The sequence below is a fragment of the Talpa europaea genome, assembly GCF_964194135.1.
Source record: "Talpa europaea genome assembly, chromosome: 6".
NCBI lineage: Eukaryota > Metazoa > Chordata > Mammalia > Eulipotyphla > Talpidae > Talpa > Talpa europaea.
In genome coordinates, this window is record NC_140072.1 from 12,965,511 (window position 1) to 12,972,086 (window position 6,576).

Consider the following 6,576-nt stretch of genomic DNA (forward strand, 5'->3'; position numbering starts at 1 on the left):
CGCCCTCCCGCAGGTGAGGCGCGGCGCCCCCGACGCCCCCGCCCGGCCGCCGCTTCCTTCCGGACCCGCAGAGGCCGGGGCTGCGGTGGGGGGACCGCGGGCTCCCCCGCCCGCGCGGCCTCCGTGTCCCCGCCCACCCTGGCCGCTCACACCCGGGCGCCCGGGCCTGAATCGCCTGCAGAAGGGCCTGTAGCTGCGCCCCGGCGCCCGGCACGTGGGGCTGGAGGCCGCCCTGCTTCCAGGGGGCCTGGGATGTGCTTGAATTTACAACCCCCCCACACACACACACACCCTGAAAACTAAAAGGCTCTTGAATGGCTAAGCCTATCAGTCTCTTACACCATAGTGCGAATTCACTTTCCTGTACTTTGATAGAACATCTTGCCAAGATCCATCAACGGATTTGAGGAATTTAGATAAAGGGAGAGGAGACTGTGCGGGAGCAAAAGTACGTCTGCGGTTGGAGGACGCTGCTAAGACAGCTAGAAGCTTTAGGGGACAGGCTCCCTGGAGAGAGAAGAAGAAATAGGTCAGGGAGGAGAAAAAGTCACCATCCAGGCCCTGCGTGGTGATGCTTCCTCAAGCTCCTGAAAGTCGCCCACGAGTGCCCTTTCCAGAGCCTCAAACGTCCCTCAGAGAACAGATGTATTAGAGAATGGATCCTGTCACAGCTGCTTCTATGGTTTCCTCACACTGATTCCGAAAATCTGCGGTCCTCAGCCCAAGCTTGTCAGGACCTTAATTACAAAGGTGAGGGCATAATCCCAGATTTAGGAGGAGGGTAATTTGACGAAGGTTTTGCTGCATGTTCCCCATTGTTTTGTTTGCAGTCCAAACATTTATTTTTAATTGTTACAAGATGTTAAAGGAAGCTTGATTTTTGTTTAACAAAGGGACAAGTGTTCATGGAAGGAAAAAAGCCGATAGTCTGGGCTGACTTTGGTACATGGACACCCACATTGCATCCTTGTGGGTTCCTCCCCCTTCTCAGGTACATGTCAACTCTTGGAGTTCTGTGCAGCTCCCTGCTTGGCAAGGCCACACCCCTGAGGGTTCAGGCAAGGCCCTGAGGGTTCCCTGCTGGACCTGCTGTTGTCCCGGTGCCCCAGCCTCTTCTCCCTACCCACCCCATGAAGGAAGAGTGTTCCTCACAGATATCCCTGGTAAAAATCCCAATCTGGCCTCCCTGGTGGCGCAAAGGGTTAAGGACCGCACCATGAAGCAATCTTCAGCCTCTGTAGCACTAGTTGGATCCCTGGCGGCCAGGGAGAAACCATATGGCGCAGCAGACCTCTCCTGCCTCGCGGGCTGCTCCCCTCAGCAGTGTATTTCATTCCTTCTGCCTGTTCTGTTCCCCACTCTGTCTCTGGTGAATCCTCTCACCACCCCCCCACATGTTTGGCCCCACATCTTTGTACCCCAGCTCTCGTATGCATAAAAATTTAAAAAACTCTAATATGTATGCATACGAAATCTTTTTTTAAAGATTTATTTATGCAACAAAATCTTTTTTTTTTAAGATTTATGCATACGAGAGCTGGGGTACAGGCCAGAGATGCGAGGGGTGAGAGGATTGAACAGAACAGGCAGTTTGACCGAAATACACTGCTGAGGGGAGCAGCGAGTGAGTCAGGAGAGGTCTGCTGCGCCATGTGGGTTGCTCTCTGAGCGGCCATGGATCGAACTCATGCTGAAGAGGCTGAGGACAGCTTCATAGTGCTGTGCTTTCCCCCTTGCACCACCAGGGAGGCCTAAAATAAATAAATCTTTAAAAAATAAATCCCAATCTCCTGCCCTTACCAATGACCTCACTGCTCCCCTCCCTTCCCTCCCCTTTCCTGTGGGCACCTGTTCATCAGCCATGTGTGAGAGCACAGAGCTGATGCCCAGCCACTTGGGCATCAGCCAGGACCAGAGGAACATCCAGCCTCCGCCCTCAGGATGCCTGCTAGCTCCTCCAGGACACTATGTCCACCAACATCAAGAAATTAGATTCTATGCATGTAAGTCATATCAAAATATAATTTAGTTTAAGAGCAACAGTTATACAAACCAAACAACGTAGGAACGGTGGAGTATACCTGGGCACAGGTAGCAGTCAGAGGTGACTGAAACTGGGCGTTTTAGGACTGGATGCTCTGATTGGGCCTGAAGGGGTGGTAGCTGGAGCCTCCTGACAGCGGCTCAGCTGCAGGAAAGGCCCAGAGCATGTTCCCTCCCTGCTCTGCATTCAGGTTATGGGTGCGGTCCTGCCCTGTGGGTGTGGGAAGGCCACTGGGACTGCTGCAGCCACTCACTGGGCCTCCCTGGAAGTCAGAGACAACTGAGTGAATATCCAGAGCAAGAGAGCCGCTCCCAGCCCTGCTCAGAGAAAAATGCAACTAGCAGGAAACTGGCAAGGCCACAAGAGCCTGGCTTGTCTCGCTCGCAGCTGCTTCTCTGTACCTGGCACCTAGTAGTCACTCAAAACAGCCCAGGAGTGAATGGGTGATTTCCCAAAGAAATAAGTGCACTGGCTATCCCTGAGGGGACCAACCAGGCCTCCCTCACTGAAGCTGAAATATCCCAGTCCAGGGGCAATTAAAAATAAGCACACTCAAGTGAAAAGGGTGGGCAGTGCCTTCCATCTCAAGCTATGCATTTTGTGTAATCTGCTCCACTGGTGCCACTGCTTTTGTAACCAAAAGCTACAGTAACTCTCTTTAGAACCCAAGCGCATGCACCCATGCAACCCGAGACCATGAATGGCTGCGTGGGTAATAGGCGAGTGTGCTAAAGTGAAGACAGAATCATGGTCTTGAGTGTAAGCTTGGAGGGCATCCTAACCCCACCCAGTCCCAGCGTCCACTCTGGATAGAATACTTCTTTGCTGAAGGTGCCCTTTGTTCACAGGGTTTGAGATTAGTGATGATGGCTAAGAATTAATTGTTATTGGATAAACAAGAGTGGTTTGGCCCCTTGGGGAAATGTGGTAGCTCCTGAATCCAGCAAACAATAGATCAGAGTGGAGCCCGGGTGTCCTGGGGAAAAAGAAATGGGAGGAGAGAAGATCGTTAGCTCCCCTGATGCCAAGCACCTGGAGAGCCCTGTTTGGGGCCTTGGCTGAACGCAGAGCCTGAGGTAGGGGCCTGCATACAGGTGGTTTCATTGGGAAGTGATCCCGGGTAAGCACAAGGTGTGTGAAGAAGCGGTCACTGCCCAGGGCAGTGGAGCTCATCCTGGTGCCCCCTGAGGAGCCTGCAGAAGGCATCTCAGAGTTTTCCACTGGAGGGGTAGAAGAGAAGGGTTTTCATCCACCTACTTCCCTCCCCGTTGTTGAAGGGTAACCACCAAGTCTTTCCAGATGTGTGTGTCAGCAGGTGCATGGGCATGGAGCAAGACACACTTGGTGCAGCGAGGACTGTGCTTCCAGGAGAACGTAGCAACAACACAGCAGACAGGTGGGCCAGGAGTGGCCCAGTGGGCCCAGGCCTCTCATCTGCCTGTGCAGTCATCTGGGCCCTGTCACCTGGAGAGGCTTGTGGAATGGCTGTGTCAGCCCTCAGTTGGCAGAGAACTTGGCCTGTGCGCCAGCTCGGACACCCCATGGCACCTTGGACGAGCGACTCCACCTCCCCAGGCCTCAGGGACCCATGGTGCAAGGGCACAGCCCTGGCCAGGGTCACTGGGAAGAAGGAAGGTTAACAGGAACCCAAGTGGTTGGCAAACCTGCACAGAACAAGTCACACAGGCCGCGGCCCACTGCACGGCTGGACTGCTGAGCAGCTCTGGCCACTTGCGTTCAAGCGTAGCCATCACAGGGCTGGCTGGGAGGCCATCTCCCTCCAGCCTTCTCTTCAGTCCATGGCGCTTCCCTGTCCCACAGCACCTGCCACATTTTTGTCTCTCTCCATCCTTGCTGCCCTCTTTGTCCGTCTTTGTGTCTCTTACTGCTCCTACTTCCATGGTAGGGTCTCCCTGGCCCTGTGTCAGGTCAGGTCATTCATTGGGCCACAGTGTGTGTGTGTGTGTGTGTGTGCGTGTGTTGTGAATATGTGCGAGCAACAGTGTGCGAGGGGCTGTGTGAGGTCAGTGGTGGTGTGTGGTGTGAGCAACCTTTGAGCACGTGTGTGTGTGTGTGAGTAAGCAGAGAGAGCGTGTGATATGAGTGAGCACGTGTAGTGAGTCAGCCCATGTGGGTGAACACGTGCGATGACTGTGTGGTGAGTGTGTGAGCACCGGCCCCACCCTTGCAGGCCCCCCCCCTCCCGCTCCCAGCTCCTCCTCCATGCTGAGCAGCGCAGGGCTGGCCCTCCTGGGGGCGTTCCTGGGTCTGTCCCCACCCAGGTGTGAGGTCTGCTCCTGGTGCCTCCAGCCCAGCTGTTGAAACACAGTAGTTACCCCTTTCACCCGCCATTAAGACAAATCAGGGTCATGTCAGGGCCCGGCCTCGGTCTGGCCGCCCATAGGCAGCACCCGCTTCCTACAAGATCCTGCTGTCCCAGCACTGTGGATCGTGTTCCTCCTTTAGCGTTGTGAGGTAGGTACTGCTGATGGCCCCATTTTACAGTGAGGCAGCTCAGGGACATGAGGTAATTTGCTCCTGACCCACAGCCCAGAAGGGGCGAGGTTGGACGGGAACCCAGGAGCCCCAGACCTCACACGGCCTGCGGGCAGGCCGGAGTCCTGGGGAAGCTGGCTGCTGCTCACTGCTCTCAAAGATCCTAATTTGTAGCCTGGGGAAACCTGGAAGACGGTGGTTCCTGGGTGTCAGAGCTGAGACTTCAAGCTTTATTCAGCTCCAGCCAGGATGATGAAGTTGAGGCCCACATAAGTTAAATTTGGGGAGAGGAAGACACATGCCATGGAGCGTGGAGCAACGTGTGAATGCTGAGTAATCCTGAGGCCTCCACGGAAATGTCTCCTTTCCCAGAGCGCTCCAGCCAGGGCCCCTCGGGGAAGAGGCACCATAGAAATGCATGCTAACAAGCCTCTCCCCGGCCTGCTGGGGATAAGAAGGCGCAGCAAAAGATTTCAGAACAACAAGAGGTGGCTAAAAAAGGCCCAGGCTGGGAGAGATGGGGACCTCCACCGTCCCTTTCACAGATGGAAGGTGATCAGTACCCAGAAGAGCGAGGCTGGACAGCTGAGTCCTGGGGGTGCCAGGCTGGAGGGCTGGTTCAAGCTTTTCCTCATGCCACCCCCATTTCAGCAATTAGGAACCACCTTTGACCCTGCCCTGCCTCTCCGCCCCCATACCCATTCTCTGCACCCCAACCAGGGTTTCATCATTCCAAATTTAAATCCCAGTCTTCTTAAAAAGTCTGGTGCACTGGCTGCCTCTGGCCCAGGGTAGGAGGACACCCCACCTTCCCACGTGCTAGGGGATTAAATAGGAAAATGCGAAGTGCTCAGAGCTCACCTTCCCTTTGTAATCATTCTCCAAGAACATTAGTCATTGCACTTAAAGATCTGTGGGCAGATCTGCCCTTGAGAGTGGTGGTCCCCCCAAGAGACCGGTGCACACTGTTGTGCCCAAGGTCAGCAGACTCGGCAAGCATAGCCTCCAAGAACCCAAAGACAGCTGATGCAAACACAAAAGGGAGTTTATTTCAGACTCGAGTCCGGGTTCAAGGCACCTACCAACGCAGTGGCAGATACCGAGAGCCCCGAACAAAGGAAGCGGGGGTCTTTTAATAAGGTTAAATTATGCTGGCATTTACTCATTGGCTACAAGGATGCGTTCTCCAACTTTGCCAGGCTATCATTCTAAGCTGACTGGCCAGGCCAAGATGCAGCTCCAACCTGCAGCTCCAATGACAGCAAGTTCACCCTCATTGGTGCCCAGAGCGTAAGGGTGGAGTGAGGGTCCAAACTATCTCTGGAATGCAGTCTTTTCCCGGGAGAGCAAGACCTGCAAGACCTGAAATTCTAAAATGGCAGTTACACACAAAATGACAAAGCAATGGCTAAGAATACTTATGCTTGGTTCCACACACACCATGGATCCTGTGATGGTAACCTCATTTGTGAAGAGTCTTTGCGGATCTAATTGTTGTGGGTCTTGAGATCACCCTGGGCTACCAGGGACCCTCATACAAGGACGAGCATTCTAAGGAGACACGCAGGTGACGTGAATTGGGAGGCTGAGGTTGGAGGGAAGCGGATGCGAGCCAGGGAACCCCTGCAGTGCCCGGAAGTTGAAGAGGGGAGGAGGGACTCCCCTCCAGATGGGGTGGGGCTCTGCTGCCCCTCTTGACCGAGGACTTCTGGCCTCCAGAACTTTGAATCTTTGTTGTGTGAAGCCAACTGATTTGTAATCATGTCATTGCGGCCATGAGAAACTAAGACAGGATCCAACCTCGCATCGTCCGTGCCCCTCATAACCCTCGCTGACTTCCTGGAATTTTCATGACGGAGACCCCACCTGCTGGCAAGTCAAGCAGGGTCAAGGCCTTTGTGCCCTTTGTCCCTCATTACCAGCCCCTGATAGATTCTCAGTAAATTTTGTTGAATTAAAAACCTGTTGGATCCTCTTTTCCAGGCTGCTTCCGTTAGGGGGCTCAGCCCCTAAGAATGGCAAGAGCCACAGAATCC